Raw genomic sequence first — 19,709 nt, forward strand, 5'->3', positions numbered from 1 at the left:
ACAGAGGTTCCCCTTGAGTACCGGGCGTTCCAGGACGTGTTCAGCAAGCAACAAGCGACACAGCTACCACCTCATCGGCCATGGGACTGTGCCATTGACCTGCTGCCTGGAGCCACACTACCCAAGGGTCGGATCTACCCACTGTCCATCCCGGAGCAGAGGGCCATGGAGGAGTATATCAAGGAAGCCTTACAACAGCGGTTCATTCGACCTTCCACTTCCCCTGCTGCATCCAGCTTCTTCTTTGTGGGAAAGAAGGAAGGAGGCTTGAGGCCGTGCATAAACTACCGAGCACTCAACGAACAAACGGTCAAATTCCGCTATCCCCTTCCTCTGGTACCGACTGCTCTGGAACAACTTCGTGGAGCCAAAATCTTCACTAAACTGGACCTCAGAAGTGCATATAATCTCATACGCATCCGAAGAGGCGATGAGTGGAAGACAGCTTTCATTACTCCATCTGGCCACTATGAATATCTTGTCATGCCGTATGGGCTATCCAACTCCCCATCTGTATTCCAAGCCTTCATGAACGAAGTGTTCCGTGAGTTCCTGACTAAATTCGTGATCGTTTATATAGATGACATCTTAATCTTCTCCAAGAACCTATCTGAACACCACCACCATGTCTGTCAAGTCCTGCAAAAACTCAGAGATCATCAGTTATTCCTGAAGTTGGAGAAATGTGAGTTCCACCGTACCACTATTCGCACGTCCTGATTTTGCCAAGTCCGATGTGTTCCTAGGTCAACATATTTTGTTGACCCTGGAACAACATTTTACTCCAAAAATATATTCTTAACCATATCCCTACACCTAAACCTTAACCATGAGTAATCCCTAAAATCAGAGGAAATGATAGATGAATGACACTGATGTACAAGCAACAAACACTGATTTTAAGCATAAACTTCACAAAATCTATAAACTGGTTCTTCAAATCTGATTGGTTAATCACAATGTTGTTCCAGGGTCAACAACGATGTTGTCCCAGGAACATGTCTCACTTGGTAAAATCAGGTTAGGCACCACTATTCACTTCCTCGGCTATGTCATCAGCCCACAGGGAATCCAAATGGACCAGAGGAAGGTGGACACCATCAAAAACTGGCCGCAACCCACCACCGTCAAGGACCTCCAGAGATTCCTAGGATTTGCAAACTTCTACCGTCGTTTTATCCATCAATACAGTATCATCAGTTCACCACTCACCTCCCTCCTTAAGGATCGGCCCAAGTCTCTGTCCTGGAACCCAACTGCCATCCAAGCCTTCCAAAAACTGAAGAACGCCTTCTGTTCAGCTCCCATCCTGATCCATCCCAATCCAGACCTCCCCTTCGTGGTCGAAGTGGACGCCTCATCGACTGGAGTGGGAGCGATTCTATCACAACAGCAGGGGAAGCCTCCAGTACTCCATCCATGTGCCTTCTATTCCAAGAAACTGTCCCCGGCGGAGCGTAATTACGACATCGGTAATCGGGAACTGCTGGCTATAAAGATAGCTTTCGAAGAATGGAGACACTGGCTGGAGGGAGCACACCATCAAGTCGAAGTCATTACAGACCACCGTAACCTCAAATATCTTCAAGAAGCCGAACGTCTAAATCCTCGCCAAGCCCGATGGGCCCTCTTCTTCACTCGTTTCAACTTCCGAGTTACCTATCGACCAGGAGGCAAGAACCTCAAAGCAGACGCCCTCTCCCGTCTTCATGCACCTGAACCCGAAGTATCACCTCCTGAAACTATACTCCCTCCAGCCATCATTGTCAGTCCCATCGAATGGGCTACAGAAGACCGTATCCGGGAAGCCACCCGCTCCGAGCCAGCTCCGCCGGGAGGTCCTGAGGGAAGGACATATGTTCCATCATCACTAAGCCTGTCCCTCATGGACTCAGTTCACACGTCTCCGGGCTCTGGACATCCAGGCAGCCGCCGAACCCTCTCACTCCTTCGTAACCGGTTCTGGTGGCCCTCCATCGCGCAGGATGTTTCCCAGTACGTTCGTGTGTGCTCAGTCTGTGCCATCTCCAATACCCCACGACGACTCCCCGAAGGGAAGCTGAAACCACTATCCATACCACGTCGTCCATGGTCCCATCTGGGCGTCGATTTCATGACTGATCTCCCACCTTCAGATTCTCACACCGGTATCCTAGTCGTGGTCGACCGCTTCTCCAAGGCATGCAAACTCATCCCCTTAAAAGGTCTTCCCACTGCCTTTGAGACTGCCAACCTACTATTCCACCATGTATTCCGTCACTTTGGTCTACCAGAAGACATTGTATCCGACAGAGGTCCCCAATTCATCTCCGAGTCTGGCATGCTTTCTTCAGGTTACTTGGAGTCTCAGTCAGCCTATCTTCGGGGTACCATCCTCAATCCAACGGTCAGACTGAGCGCAAGATTCAAGAGATCGGAAGGTACCTACGAACCTACTGCCACCAGAACCAAGGAAGCTGGAGCCGCTACCTCCCATGGGCCGAGTATGCACAGAATTCGCTACGCCAAGACACCACCGGTCTAACACCATTTCAATGCATACTCTGGTACCAGCCTCCTCTCTTCCCCTGGTCAGGAGACCCGTCAGAAGTCCCAGCGGTCAACACCTGGTTCGAAGCGAGTGAGAGGGTATGGGACTCAGCACACATCCATCTCCAACGGGCAGTGCGAAGACACCAGAGCCAGGCCAACACCAAGAGGAGAGATACACCCCAGTACCAACCTGGTCAAAAGGTCTGGCTCTCCACCAGAGACATCCGTCTTTGCCTACCTTGTCGTAAGCTGAGTCCCCACTACATAGGTCCCTTCACCATCGAGAGGCAGGTCAACGAGGTCACCTACCGTCTTCACCTTCCCTCACACTACCGGATCGCACCATCATTTCATGTCTCCCTGTTAAAGCCCTTCACTGATACTCTTGTTTCTCCTTCCCCAGGACCTGATGGTGTTGACGTACCCCCTCCTCCTGAAATCGCTGTAGAAGAATCAATTCACCGTGTGCAGGACATCCTGGATTCCCGTCGGCAGGGCCGTTGCCTGGAATATCTGGTAGACTGGGAGGGATATGGCCCCGAAGAACGCTCTTGGGTCCCTAGGGACGACATCCTGGACCCATCCCTCCTCACCCAGTTCCACAACTCCCATCCCAACCGCCCTGCACCGAGAGGTCGAGGCCGACCCCGTCGACGGGCAACGCGGGCGTCAGGTGCCGCCCGTAGAGGGGGGGGGGTACTGTCACGGAGCCACCAGTAACACCTGCCACACCATCAGAGTCCGATCACCCGACTCCGCCCATCCGCTCATTATCACCAGATTACTGAAGTCACCACACCTGCATCTGCTCATCACTGCCACTTCATAAGCCCTCAGCTCCTTTCACTCTCTGTCTGGTCTCGTCTGAGAAACACCGACTCTACTTCCTGAACCGTTCTAAGAATCATCTGAAAACCTACCGTCTGATCATCCAGCTTACCTGCCACCGTCTGTCCTCAGTGTTCTGATCACGTAATACCTGCTTCTATCTCCAATATCTCATTAAACATCTACTTACCTGTATTCCCTCTTGTCTCTCTCTTCTGTCCGTGACAGGGGAGGGGGCCGCTGATTTTAACCGACTGCCTGAGTCCAGCGTAAAAAGACGGCTTGCATGTCATCACAGATATTTCACATGCAAGTTCTCAATTGCATGTGTTAAGGCGCCAGGGTTTTTTTGAAAAAAATGTTGTATTTTGACATCAAGATTTCAAAAGCATGTGGCTTGAAAGGGCTTAAAGATAGAGATCTACTGTCAATAAGAAAAATGTTTGGCATGATCTAAATTTTATGTGGGGTGTAAATGTTGTGGAGTAAAGGCGTTGCACAATGTATTTTTTATATATATGCATGATCACGTTTAATTGCTGTGTTTATCTTTGGAGTGAATAGTTTTTCTTTCGTGTGGATTTGCTGTGTTTGTATTTGGAAAACAGTTCCCTATAGCCACACCTCTATTCCTGATAGATTAATGAACTAATAAGTGATGGATACTGGGCGGAGCGGGTAATTTGTTCCCTTATAAAAAGACGTAACAGTGACTGACGGGGTGTGGCAGCATTGTGTATTCGTAACTGGAGTTAACACAGTGAGCGAGAACTCACGTTGTGCCTGCATCAGAGCGTGAGTATTTGTGTTTCACTCATGTTGAGACGGCCTATGGCTATGAGAGACTGCAGTGCACGGTAGACGAGTGACCACAACGTTGACAATTCGCGGAACACTGTTGGAGTAGCAGCGTGTGAGACGGGCTGAGGGCCGGCTGCGAGGGATTACCGGGAGTGTTGGGAGACGATAAGAAAACGACGTGGTTCTTCTGCCGTGAATACATTGGACTGGATAGCAGGGTTGCTGTCCAGTCATGCAGTGAGTACGCTCTGACTTCTACCTTGCGGTGCGCCCATCCAATTTAGTTTTACTGCCTCAAAACAGACGAAAACCATCCGTTGTGTATAGTTGTACCTGAGTGACATCTTGAATCGGCCGATATTGTTAAGGAAATTTTAGTTGTATTTTAATACGTTTTTAAACGGTTGATGTGAATTGGACATCGTATGCTGGTAGTTTTTTTCTTTTTTTTTGTCTTTCAGAATCGGGCTAATACTGATCTCTATGTGTGACTGAGTGTTAACGGACAGCCGCTGTAATACCGGGGTCTAGTAAAGACGGAGTTAAACCCTGCCCTTGAGCTGAAGATCTGGACTTTGGACTTGCTTGTTGTTTGATAAATTTGATGTTTTCCTTGCAACTAATTTTATTGTAATAAATTGTTCTTCTACTGTGCATTTCTGGGTGTTGGTTTCCACTGTTCCCTCCTCCGATAAAGAACCGTGTGTTAATATTGGGTTCCTGGGGTCTTAGTTTCTACCCTAGGTGGCGTAGTCGGCTACAAAAGTTAAATGTTATAGACACATTCGGCCACTGACATAATTATATTAATCTAATTTGCATATTATGACGGCTATCTCAAATTTAATAATATTCAGGAAATATAAGATATTGAATTGATGTTTGAACATATTTGCATGTTTTTGTGTGTGTGTGTCTTTTTTATCCTCATTCCAAATTCCGTAGTTCTTGAGAGTATGGTTCCTCTCATTCATTGACTGTTGTCCATTTAAAGTTTTATTTTTTTGAACAGTTGCTTGAAATGGATTGAATCATTATTTAAAATAATCTTGGAGATTTTTTTAAATGCCTAAATCATAAATGCAGCCGGGTTGAAGCCTGCAGTGATGTTTTTCTTTTATTATGGCAGCCGTCCCCTCTGCATATATATTTTTTCGAGAATGTTGCACTCCTGTTGCTGTTTGTTATTCTGCCAGAATATTGCTGACTTGTGCATTTCCAGTGCTCTCTTTACGTTCGTCCGTTATTTGACGTTGAAAAAGGAAACATCTTTTTTTAGACATGGAAAATCGATTTTACAATCGATTCAATGAACACTTATGTCTTAAAAATCGAAAAAGATTTTTTCACAAAAGTGACAGCCCTAATATCGACCATGTTAGTTGATCAATACCAGGTGATGGGCGCCGCCATGTTAGTTCGCGCTGAATCCGAGCTGTAGGATTTCCAACACGCAAATTCATCCTCTCCTCCCGAAACACATTGAAGTAGGCCTCCAGTAAACTTGGAGAAGAGCAGAGTAAACTTTATAGTTACCTACACAATCTGTATATGATATCAATAAAAACATGTAGTCAGATTATATTTAGAAAGGATAATACTCTTGATCATCAAAGATCTGCAAAGACAAGTTTATCAAGAGGAAATACTAGGCAAAGGTAGATCATTACCAAGGAACAACAAACTTTACCATCTCTGAGCTTTCTTAGACAGAGATGGTCTACTCAAGGTGGGAGAGTGGCTACACAGTTCATCTCTTCCTGACTCATTCAGACAACCAACAGTAATACCAAGCGAACATCATGTCACAAAACTGAAAACTGCATACCACCATGAAAGGGTTAATTATCAGGGCAAAGGCTTTACCATGAATCAGATTCAATCCAGTGGCTATTGGATCCCCAGGCTAAGCCAAACAGTTGCATCCTATATTCACCAGTGTGTGTTTTGTAGGAAACTAAGGCGTTCTGTGAAAGAACAGAAAATGAGTGATCTCCCTACAGAAAGAATGGAATTCTCTCCACCTTTCACCTACTTTGGCAGGGATGCCTTTGGCCCGTTTATCATTAAACAAGGATGCAAAGAAAACAAATGATATGGCCTGCTGTTTACATGCTTTTATTCTTGTGCCATTCATGTAGATGACCTATCGACTGATGCCTTTAACAATGGACTGCAATGTTTTATTGCACTATGCTGCTCAGTCAAGCAAATTAAGTGTAATGTGATTTTGTTTTCAATGCACCTCATGCAAGTCATGCAGGTAGAGTGTGGGAAAGACAAATAAGGACTGTGAGGAATGTTCTCAATGCTACTCTCTCATCTGCTTGACTCAATGATGCTTCCCTATGGACCTTTTTGTATGAGGCAGCAGCGAATGTAAATAGTCGCCCTCCTACAACAGAGAACCTGAAGTTAGCATCAAGTACAGTTCCTAGTAGAGCAATTTTGGAACCGTTGGAGGAAAGAGTATCTCAATAGCATCATGGTCAGCCAACGTTGGCACAGGCCCAATAAAAATATTCAAGTAGGTGATATTGTGATAGACACTGACGAAACACAGCCAAAATCTGTGTGGAGGCTTGGAAGAGTCTATGAGACAGTAACAGACAAAGATGGAGGGGGAGTCAAAATAATTATTGGAGACAGAAATCTGAACAAAAAGGGTGAAAGGCGGAGCAGAGTATCTTTAGTTGAATGTCCAGTGAAAAGGCAACAAAGGTTAAAGAGATAATGAATATAGCCTCAGTCGAAAGTGGCAACAAGATATGCTGTGTCTTACAGTGTAGAGGATGTGTTTTGTTAAACTTTGGTAAATACTTATAAAATGTTAATAAAAATGGCTAATGTTTGATTTAGGGTGATACATTGTTTTGTTTATTCTGTGTTCAGCTCTTACGTTGGTTTATGACCTGCAAGGAAACTCATTAAAATGTCACTAAACCATCAGTTCTAGCTGACTTCTTTCGACTGGATGCTACATACACAAAACACACGTGGAACATAACACTCCCTTCTTTAATACAAACTATATGGGTTAATTAAAGAACCATATAGTTTTAACAATTCTTACTCCAATCTTTTTAGCTCTTGACAAAGCATCAGCCATTATGTTTTCTGAACCTTTCTTGTGTTCAGTCATCAGATGGTAACCTTGGACAACCAGAGACCAGCGCATTAGCCACTAATTCTGGTCATACATTCGAGATAGGAACAATAAAGGTTTATGATCAGTATATACGGTTCAATCAGGACCACTTCCGTAAAGTATATTTATGACAATTATAATTGCATAAAGTTAGTGTGGGCGGTATGGTTATGTTCTGGGCAACACTCCACACGCCTGTCCATGCAGCCATGCTTGGACAAAGCGGGGAGAGGTCATATCTGCAAAACAAAAATACAGCTTCCGATTCTCTCTGGAAAAACTTTCTGTGGGCGGAGCTATAATACTGATTTGTGTTGTTTCCATAACATATATTCACTTATGGGCTGATTTTCAACAAAAGACAGGAATCTGCATCCACAGTCCATGTAACGCGAAGTTCTTTGAGAAGCTGAACGTGGTAAACTTTCCCCTCACATTCAAAACACACCTATGCAGCGCTGCCGACGATTTCCTGATGAAGCGCATTTACGGGCGAGGTGTCACTCTCCTCTGGTCGAGATGTGCATGGGCGTGCTTTCCCAAGAGAAATGCTCATAAGGAGTTCCACCATCATCTATGTCATAGATCCATCATCGAAAAAACTACCGAAACTTGGCCATATTTAGCATGAAAATCCATCTCTTTAACACTGGACAACTCTGAATCCATGAAACACCATTGTAGCCCCCCTTTAAGCAAATGTGTGATAAATACGACCCCTTTGCTGCGGCATGAGGAACATGTAATATGCATTAATGCTGTAGGTTGCATAAAATGAATGAAATGTATGAATGAAAATGCTCCATAGAAACACCTAATAATAATAAATAATAAATATAAATAAATAATAAATATTAATAAATAAAAATGCCTAAACCGAAATGGTTATCTGTTGAGAGATAGGATAACCTTCTATAACCGAACTAAGTTAAAATCCTGCCATGTAAATATGTTAAACTGATTACTTGTAGCCATGTAATCACATCAATAGTCGGTCATCAGAATGGGAATGTGATGTCGGCAACGCTGTGCATTCAGTGATTAGTAGAACTGACATTACAGTAGAGACTGGGAAATAGTGGACAAAGATGATAAAATTCCACTTGCTGGCTTGTTGTCTAATCAGTCAATAACTTTGCAGGCAGCGTTTTTTCCCGAAGCCACCTCATGAAACGGATTTCGGACAGGCTTCTGAGGCGAAGGAATTGTTTAATGATCTACAGAAAAATATAGAGAGCTTTGGTTATAACTAAGTGGATATTTCATTACTGCAATATTAATTTCTCGCTAGAAATTACATAAGTGGAAAACGTTGTTCAGAAACATACATTTACACACAAACTAACCACCGACCGCAACTTTCAGACACCATCTTTATTTTTTGGCTTAACTGTCACAGAATGGAACGCACAGGATTGTGGGATATCAAAGGCAGTGAAGTATACATCTATGCTGCCTTCAAAAACCGGCCAGATGAAGTCATCTCAGGAGACAGGAAATTAAGCTGACATTGATTTCGGACGTGCCTTGAAGCCTTCCTACCTTGGAATGCGACCACTGAAAGCAGCATTTTTTAGTTTTCGGATGCACCTTATGATAGTGAATAGCTCAATAAAAACACTTGACCAAAATTTGCTTGTCATTATATGAATTATTACAGATTCATAAACCCATTTGTAAATGTTGTAAGATAGCTCATTGCAAGCACTATCTGCATTCATAAGCTGCCCCCTCGTGATTCATGTTTTAACAAAACTTGGTGAGAATCATTTATTTTACCATTTACCTTATACCTATATGTTACTTGACCATGGTAATAAACCAAACTGGTACAACATAAATAAGGCCCGCTTGTCACGCTGTCAGTCTCTGTTTTCCTGGGTGTTCCCTGGTGAGTTCACTTCTCCTTAGACACTTCACCATAGGCACTATAATTCCTCTAGTCTGGTCCTGTCTTCACAGTAATTGCACTCCAGTTAATCGCACAGGTGCAGGAAATCTATTGTCATTAGTCTCCTTATAAATAGCTGTCCTTCCCTGTTGTTTGTATGGAGTCCTTACCCTTCGTGTACCTATGCTCGGGGCTCACGTGGGAGGGACCAGAGCTGCCGTCTCACCAGGGCAGAAGGAGTAAGCCAGCGACACTGCCCATGATGGCCGCAGGTCCAGCGCCACAGCACAAGATGGCTGCCAACCCAGCGCCGCTGCGATGCATGGCCACCAACCCCGCACCACGAGGCAAGATGGAAGCCAGCCACACACCACAGTGCAAGATGGCTGCCAGCTCAGAACCAACGCCCAAGATGGCCACTGACACCTTTCTCGATTACTTCGAGAGGCTATCAAAGATCCTAGAGATTCCCAAGATGGTTCACGTCATGGCTGTTGAGCCAGCGCCTCAGCACAAGATGGCCGCCAGCCCAGTGCCACAGCACAAAATGGCCGCCAGCCCAGCGCCACAGCACAAGATGGCCGCAGGTCCAGTGCCACAGCACAAAATGGCCACCAGCCCAGCGCCACAGCACAAGATGGCCGACTCAATGCCTGACTCCAGACAAGGTGCCACCGACTCGCCATCATAGAGGGCGGAGGAGGAGGAGACAGGCGTCTACCGTTCCTCAAAGCCCGGAGAAAGTTCCCGAGCAGGCGTCTGCTGTCCAGGAGGACGTTCCCGAGCGGGCCACTGCTGTCCAGGAGGACGTTCCCGAGCGAGCTGCTGCCGTCCAGGAGGACATTTCCGAGGCAGTGTCTGTTGCTGTTCTGGAGGCTGAGGCGGTGCCCGATGCTGTTCCAGAGGTGGTGCCCAATGCTGTTCCGGAGGCCGAGGCGGTGCCCGATGCTGTTCCGGAGGCCGAGGTGGTGCCCGATGCCGAGGCAGTGTCCGTTGCTGTTCTGGAGGCCGAGGCGGTGCCCGATGCTGTTCCGGAGGCCGAGAGGCTACCCGATGCCGACGCAGTGTCCGTTGCTGTTCTGGAGGCCGAGGCGGTGCCCGATATTGTTCTGGAGGCCGAGGCGGTGCCCGAGGCCGTTCCCGATGGGATGCCCAATGCCGCTCCCGATGCTGTTCCGGAGGCCGAGGCGGTGCCCGAGGCCGTTCCCAAGGCGGTACCCGAGGCTGCTCCCGATGCCATGACCGAGGCGGTGCCCAAGGCCGTTCCAGAGGCGGTGCCCGATGCCGAGGCGCCTCACTTCTCCACAGGCAGTCAAGAGTCAAGTCAGATTCCTGTTGACCTTCCCAAGTCAAGTCAGGTGCCCATTGACTTTCCAGAGTTGAGTCAGTTCCCGGTTGACCCTCCAGAGTCGAGTCAGGTGTTCATGGACCCTCCAGAGTCAGGGTTAGTCACCGTCGACCTTCCAGAGTCAGGGTTAGTTACCGTTGACCCTCCTGAGTCAGGGCTAGTTCCTTTTGACCATCCAGAGTCGAGTCATGTTCCAGTTGTTCCTCCTGAATCAAGTCAGATTCCTGTTGACCTTCCCGAGTCAAGTCAGGTGCCTGTTGACATTCCAGAGTTGAGTCAGTTTCCGGTTGACCCTCCAGAGTCGAGTCAGGTGTTCATGGACCCTCCAGAGTCAGGGTTAGTCACCGTCGACCTTCCAGAGTCAGGGTTAGTTACCGTTGACCCTCCAGAGTTAGGGCTAGTTCCTGTTGACCTTCCAGATTTGAGTCAAATTCCAGAAACAGGTACGGTTTCTCTAGACATCTTGGACACATTTGGATGACTTGAAGCATTTTGTATGAATTTAGAATTAACTTAGAATTAACACGCTTATGGGTGAGTACATACTCATAGGCAAGCATAGCTGCACGAGCGGAAGTTAAATTCTTATCCTCACTAACATGAGAAGCGATTGTTTGAGGAAGACCGTTTTTAAAATCTTCAAGAATAATCAAATCACGAAGAGATTGAAAAGTTGTTACTTCTTGAGAGCTAAGCCATCGATCAAATAGCATTTCTTTTTCTCTAACATACTCGAAAAATGTGAGAGCGTCAGATTTCTGATAACTGCGAAACTTTTGTCGATAAACCTCTGGCACAAGAGCATAAATGCGTAAAACAGCATGTTTAACTTTTTCATAATCAGCTGTGTCTTCAAGAGTTAACGAGGAATAAGCCTCCTGCGCTTTTCCAGTGAAAACACATTGTAACGTCATGGTCCAAATCTCTTTTGGCCATTTAAATGTTGTCGCTACACGTTCGAAATGTGCAAAAAATGTATCAACTTCGTTCTCATTAAAAGGTGGAACAAGGCAAATGTTACGAGTTATGTCAACATGATCTGCATCGAATAGAGCACCAGCCTCACGAGCCTTCAGCTCGAGTTCTTTCATACGCAATGCCTGCGCAAACTCAAGATCTTTCAGTTTCAATTAGTGTTCTCTTTTCTCTCACGCTGTCTGTCTTTCAGCCTCCAATCTAGTTTTTTCACATTCCCACTCAATTTCCTTTTCTCTTAACTGTAAACGTTTCAATTCTAGTGCTGCCTTAGTAGGTGAAGGTGGATTAATAGGAAGATGCTTACCCTGGTCAGGCAATGTAGATACAACAGGAAACACTTTCCCAAACAATCCAAGTTCTCGCAAATCTCCCACAAGCTTATCCTGAAGCTCAGCCTTGGAAGGGCTACCACTCACCTCAAGTTTATAGTGGCCAGCGATTCTAACAAGGTCATAACGCGGAGCAGTTCACAAAATATCCTGTGAAGGAGCGATAACAAATGCATCTAAATCAACCATTGCTAAATGATAAAAAAAATACCCTAAACGAACAAAACAAAAAACAAAACAAAAATCGCACTAGCGAGAAAAAAAGTCACCAAAATCTACGGCACAAAAGAACATAGGGTGATCACAACCAATTGATGCGCACTTAAAGTGCACAGTGCAACCACCACAAAAAAAAAAAAAAAAAAAAAGATTTTCACCAAGGGAAAATCGGATTTATTCAAAAATGCTTAATATGGTTCAGAACCCGGCTAGCCCCCATTTATGTTATGTGACCATGGTAATAAACCAAACTGGTACAACATACATGGGCGTAGGTTTATGGGGGGACGCTAGGTACTAGTCCCTATCAATATTTTGAGATGGCAAATTTGTCCCCCATCTTGTGAAGATGTCATAGAGCATGTTGAGGAAGAAGTAGCTGGACCTTCAGGGCTTCAGGTGAGGTCTTAAAGTGATAGATCGTCTTAAAGAGAAGGTCTTAAAGTGATTCTGTGATGAGATATACTACTATTGATTAATAGCAAATTATTAAATATAAATAAAGTCTACCTGTTTTATTATGCAAAAGTGAAGTGAATTGGTATTAGTATAAAAGGATATCAGTGTGGATAAAAACCAGGGTATGTTTTGTTTGCTCTTCAGGAGACAGTCAGTGAGAGAAACAGCAATCCTCAAGCAAGTCAGTGTAGCAGTGTCCTGGACTTGGGAAGTAAGCCAGCCTGATCCAAAATTCATAAAAGTACAGCAACTTCGAAACAAGAAGTTAAGGTTTCAGACAAAGTGGTTTAGTCAATATCCATGGCTGCATTATAGTCCTACATTACAGAAAGTTCTTTGTTTTGAGTGTGTCAAAGCATACACCATCAAAAAGACCACTCTAGAGAAAGAAATGACCCTGCCTTTTGCTCTAATGGGTTCAACAATTGGAAAAATGCCGTAGAATGCTTTAATCGCCACAAGAAAAGCAAAGCCCACCATCATGCCATTACTGTCAATACACTGGAGCAAACTCCAGTGCACACACGAATATCCAGTTCAATGGCTAGATTACAGGAAGAGGCGAGGTACTGTCTCGAGCAAATATTGTGAAATTCCTTTCAACCAAGGACCCTATTTTATCCTCTTGGCTCAAACGTTGCCATGATTATATCAGTCCACAGTGCCAAAATGAGTACTTAGCTTTATTTTCCAACACGATTGTGAGGGAAATTGCCTCAACAATCAGGTCCTTGTCTGTGCTACAGTTTTCAATCATAATGGATGGTACACAGGATATACAGGGGAAAGGGTTTCCATATGTCTCAGATGTGGATCAAGACCGTGTGCCGCAGGAAGTCTTTGTGGGATTGTATGAGGTGCTAGGGACAACTGGTGAGCAGATGGCTAAGATAGCTATTGATGTGAACTTGGAACTCTAAACAACCAATTAGGGAAATTCAAAGGGGTATTGACTAGCCATCTAACATCTGAGGGCCCTACCAAAACAGTTAAACCTCTGTGTCCAACTAGGTGGACAGTGCGTGGTAAAGCTGTTGAGACAGTTCTTAGCCAGTATGAAGCTGTGTTGTGTAGTTTGGAGGAAATGTCCTCTGTTGGTTCTCAAAATGGCACTAGAGCCAATGGTCTCCTAGATCGCTTCCAGAAGGGTAATACTGTTCTTGGACTGCTGGTAGCATCAGAGGTGCTGGGGGAGCTTGAGTGCTTAAACAAATCTTTGCAAAAACAGTCCCAAACAATTAAAGGCATGCAAGCTGCTGTTGACTATGTTAATTCAACATTTCAAGAAAAAAGGAGTGAGGAAAAGTTTGCAAAAGTGTTTGAGAAGGCAGTGTCAATGGTAGACTCCATGGGAATTGAACCTATTCAACTCCCTCATCAAAGAAATCCCCCCAAAAGGTTCACTGGTGGGGCAAGTCAGCATAACACCAGAGGAATACTATAGAATAGAATTTTTCAAGGTGTTGGACAGTTTGGGCATTCAGTTCAAGGAACGGTTTAACCAACCAGACTTACAGAAACTGAAACAGATCGAGAACGTTCTCCTCACTTGGCAGATGGATGATGTGATTGTACAGTATCCAAAAATAAACATGGATATTTTGAAGGTTCAGCTACCGATGTTTCTTTCGAAGCATACAATCACATCAAGTGATGAAGCTGCATGCATTCTGAAAGCAATGCCAAGTGAGGTGAGAGGCTTATTTGATGAGGTTGAGAGGCTTGTTAGGTTGTTGTTGGTCGTCACTGTGGCCTCAGCTGAAGCTGAACGAAGCTTTAGTGCAATGACGAGACTGAAAACCTGGTTACGATCTACTGTGTCTCAGCAGCGCCTTAATAATTTAACTGTATGTCATGTACATCAAGAGGCCCTTGACAAAGTGGACCTTAACGATGTAGGCCAACAATTTGTATCTGTAAATGACAGACGTAGGCATCTGTTTGGAAAGTTTAGATGAAAGGATGAATTCAAGAAAATGCTGTAAAATGTGGAAAGTAGCCATAATGGAGTTATAATTTTGAGTTTGGGGGTTCGGGGGTGTCCCCACCAAAGCTGAGACCAAACCTACGCCCATGATTTGACTGTTTGATTTGAGTAAAACTAGCGTCACATCACATACACAGAACTGTAAAGGTACGTCAACCCGTCAAAATAAAAGTCCGGTTTTAGACAAGTATTTGCCAGGGATGTATTACTATTGTTCAGCAGAATGTACATAGCCTTGTAAAAATCTAACTTTATTATTTTTTTTTACATTTTTTTAAGGTTTAATCACACAAAATGTCTTCCATGTGTTATTTTTAATAGTAAGTCCCCTTTGTTTACCAAAAAGTTAAGGTTGCTTAATTTTCAATAATTAAAATATTAATTAATTTAATGTTTTGTGTTTAATGTTTAATGTGCATCTCAGAAAATGCTTTATTTAAAACCCCAACCGAATGGGACTTAAATGCAATTAATTCATCTGTCAACTTTATTGTCATTGTTCACAGTACAAGTACATACAGAGAAACAATGGGTAATAATTAAATGTTTATTTTTGATGTATGCATTGCATTCTATGCATTTAAAAATAATAATAAAAATTAAAGCTGCAAGCAGCATTTACGGGGTTGAAGCACATTAAGGCATCTTAGGTGGTCAGAGCCAACTTGGACGTATGGATGACCGTTAAACACATCCAAAATGGAGAATAGGCTAACAGACAGACACACACACTGAAATTAAATGATTAAACTCGTTTTTAAGATTTTAGATGTCATTTACAGGTTTCACTGTAATCATAATGTGGCAAAATTTTAAAAACTGATATGTCTGAATGAACAAAATGGAAAACTTAACTCAATGAGATTTGAAATGTTGGAAGAGTGTTTTTTTTATTGTTTAGGCACTAATTCATACATCCTTTCAACTGTACTGTTTAAGTTAGCTGAATGAGCCCATTAGTGGTTTTCCGCTGCCATCTAGTGGTTATAAATGGCAATTTCTCATACATCAATGTGTTAATCCTTTATAACTCTTAGTGTTTTTTTGTCCAATCTCTCTTAAAATTTGCATGCTTGTTTAGAATGAAATTATGCATTATTTTACACAGTTTTGATAATTTGTTGGCTTTCTGTTTGTATTAATAGGCCTTTGTGTACACTATGCAAATAACATATTATAAAATTACTGGTTTATAGTTGTCCAAATGCAATTGTTCAACATGTTTTTGATAATTATTGACCTTCAGAGTCTAGAGAATTGTACTTCAGTGGTTTTATTGATTTTCAGATTATACCCTATCACTAGTTTGCCAAAGTAACTTTTTCAAATAATATTGAATATTTAATTAACAGCTTTATTGACAACATTGGTCCCAGAGGCAAAGTTGTTCAGAATGAGGAGATCTATCATATGATTTGAAGATCTAGTGTTTTTGAGTGAATATATGAGCATTTTCAAACAATTTGTGGCCATTTACCATATAAATCTTGTGTTTTGAGACCTTTTCTATTGTTATAGCGCCACCTATGGTCTGATCTCCATAAAACTTTGCATGCTTGTTAAGAGTCACCTGTTACATGATTTCACTGAGTTTCATAAAGTTTTGAGTTTTTGTTTAGGTTTTATAGGCTTTGGGGTATGTTTGGCCACACCCCTTTTTCTAAATTATCCCTTTACAGCTAACCAAAGGACAAAATTCAACATTTTTTTGATAATTATTGATCTAGAGAGTCCACAGAATATTACTGCAGTGGTTTGGTTCTGATCGGGCAAAAAACCTAGGACTAGTTCGCAAAAGTAGGTTTTTAACATATTTGTGAATAACAATTGAACGATTTGATTGACAGCAATGGTTCTTGAGGCAAAGTTGTGCATTATAAAGAGATCTATCAAATGTTATGCATATTGTGTTGATATGTGAAACACCACGTGATTACAGAGCCATAAAACTCGTTAGCGCCAACTAGTGGCCGATTTCTTTCAAAATTCTTACAGACCTTAAGGTTCATGAGTCGAACGTACCCAGCGAGTTTCGTTCCGATCAACATCCGTTAACCCTTTCAAATAGGTGCTTAAAATTGTTTGGCCAATGGCGGCCATGTTTTTTGAGATATGCAAATGTCCTCATAGGTACTTGTGCCCCTTCAGACCAAGACACTGCATACAAATTTTCAAGTCGATCGAGCCAACGGTTGCCTAGTTATAGCCATTTATGTGTTTTTTCAAACTTATTGCGCCCCCAAGTGGCAGAGATGCGCAATTATTTTTATTTGAGCAAAGATTGAGCTCATACATATGTGTACTAAGTTTGGTGAGATTATCTCATTCCGTTCAAGAGTTGTAGTTAAAATAGCATTTGGCTAACGTTAGTATAGATGCTTTTTGGCGTACTGTTTCGCGTAAGAATTGAAATTTCAACTTTTTTTTGATAATTATTGATATTGAGTGTCCAGGGAATATTTATTAAGTGGTTTGGTTCCGATTGGTTGAAAATCCTAGGACTAGTTCGCAAAAGTAGGTTTCGGATATAGCTCGATTTTGCGAGAAATGGTAAAATGTACTTCACAGGTAATTTCAGATTTTTCTTTATTATTTTCCCAGGTACACCATCAACTTCATCCTCAACATCAACAGATGCATCACTTCTCGGTGCTGATGTTTGCTCTATATAGCACAAGGCACCACAAGCTCTATAATTATAGCTGATATCCTGCACAGCCCAGAGTTTAAACTGATGTGTGTGCTGTCATATTACAGTATTTCACAATTGCTAAAACACTAAACCCCATTCTCTGAACCCAATGCTCAGTGGCCTAAACCCATTTGTCGAATCAGTCACTTTGTAGGCAAAACCTTAAACAAGTTCAGGTAGTTAAGACACCGTTTGCAAATCTCATCCACTCTTTTTGCAAAACTCTAAACACATTCTTACTCACTAAAACACATTTTGCACTGTGTTGCAAAATGGTAAATACATGTGGCAAAAGTTAAACACAACTACAACACAACTGTCATCGTTTACACACAACAACTCAAAATTGCTCACACTTGTTTCTAATGATGTAATCAAATCAGTTGTCTAGAATATAACCCAGTACAGGTGGCCCAGGTACGGTGATTGTTGATACCACAATGGATGGAAACAATGTGAGAGGAAGAGGAGGAAGAGTTTGTGTAAGAGGTGGTGGACGAGGAGGAAGAGTACAATGTCATCCGACTGCATGAAATACAGCAAAGGGTCAAAGATCTAAGATATAAGTATGTGCAAGTAAGTGTACACTTTCAGCACTGATGCTTACAGTACAAGTTTGTAGACTAGTTATTGTCCTATACTGTTACTGTAAGTGCGCTATATTGTAGTGTGTGTAAATCAGGAGTGCATATATATATCTCGGGATGCTGAGGCAGAATGAGTCTCTCTTTGACTTTGATTTTGCAATTGCACAATGTTTTGTGTAATACGCTTTGCATTTAGAGTTGTCTTTGTTCTTTGGGCTTACTTTATTTTTATGCTGACAACACAGAAATTCTATACTGTATTACTTGCAGTACTTACATGCAATATATTTGCTGTACTGAGTTGTGAATTATTTACTTTTATTTATGGCAAAATTATTTTCTATATGCAATAAAAAATATATATATCTGTAACTACATGCCCTGGATGCTGTGTCGTCAATTTTTTGATGTAGTGTCTAATGAATGCTGATGAGTGTTTATATATTGACTGGATATGTTTATGTTTTGAAAGCATTGTTTGATTTTGAGCACAGATCAAATGGTTTTGAGGTGTTTGATTTTGCCAGAAGAGTCAGGGGTTTCGTGAATATAGTTTAAAGACTGGGTTTTGTGTTTAAAGTTTTGAGAATATGGGTGAAGGTTTCAGGAAATGTGTTTTAGCAATTGTGAAATACTGTATTAGAAAAAAAAAACTGTGCAAATCACTATTGAATTCCCACCAAACTATTTTTTCAAGCAGTATTTGCACTGTAAACCTTTTTTATTTATATAAAGTGTGGGTGAACTTAAACTGTATGGCTATGTTGTGGTTCCTGTAGGCTTTGCGTGCGTGCGGGGGGTCGGGGGGACTCTTTGTCCATTTTGCTTGGGGCCCCCAAATTCCTTCAAACGGCCCTGACTCCAGATAAAACCAGTTTAACAGATTGTTACCTGACGAAATTTTTAACATCAGCAAGTAACACACATCACCTGATGAGGTTTTTAAATTCTCACCTACTTCGCCGTAACAAATGTAGTTACAGTAGTTAAACAAAAATTAACATTGAAAAGAGTCATACTGCCTATGTACTGATCACCATAATGGTGACGTCAAACTAAACTATTACAGTTTTTTTTACAGACGCTAGGACACATTTCTCAATACTTAGGTCACTTTTGTGTTGAAGTTGTAACCAACTTTCAGCTTGGCAAAGCAGTTCCTTTCACATTCAAAATGCGCTACAACTACCAAAACACTTTATTCAGGTCTCAAATCAACTCATTCTTCCAGAACACTAGCAAAGGTTGACAGCCGACAAACACACTTTGTCACCCATGACCTAAAAAACACTAACAACATGTAGCATTAGACAACGTTTTCTTGTGTAAAACAAGGACACATCTCTGTTTATAATTCACTGCAATATAGGTTACTGGAATGAATCAGACATGATGCAGAATTCGTCAATATTTTATGTCGTTTATTTATTTAATTTTTTTTTTTGCACTGAGTAATTCCAAAATATAAGAATTTGTATACACACCATCCACTGATACAGATACAATAGTAATGCTAATCTACTCGGTCTTTTCCATTTGGCCACAGGTTCTCATCCACGTCACACCTTATGTCATCTAGGGCAATACACCTAGGAAAGAATCTTCTGGCATGCCTGATCCATCCCTGGCAATCTTCTGCTGATATGTCCAGGCATCCAGCATTCATTGCATCCAGGAGGGGCATTTGATCATTTGGATGGTGCTCATAAACCTTCCACCTCCATGAGGAAAATAATTTAGGAGATGTTCAGTGTTGTATGGCCCAATTACTGTTCTGTAACAGCATTCCATCAGTGGATATTGCTGCGCACATTGTGATGTTGGCACCCCTCTGGCTCGGGACAATCACTGTGGCTCTCTTCCCAATCACATTCCTCCCTCGTCGCCGTGTTTTGGCCAAGTTGAAACCC

This window comes from Carassius auratus, unplaced genomic scaffold, assembly GCF_003368295.1.
Source record: "Carassius auratus strain Wakin unplaced genomic scaffold, ASM336829v1 scaf_tig00215135, whole genome shotgun sequence".
NCBI classification, from domain to species: Eukaryota; Metazoa; Chordata; class Actinopteri; order Cypriniformes; family Cyprinidae; genus Carassius; species Carassius auratus.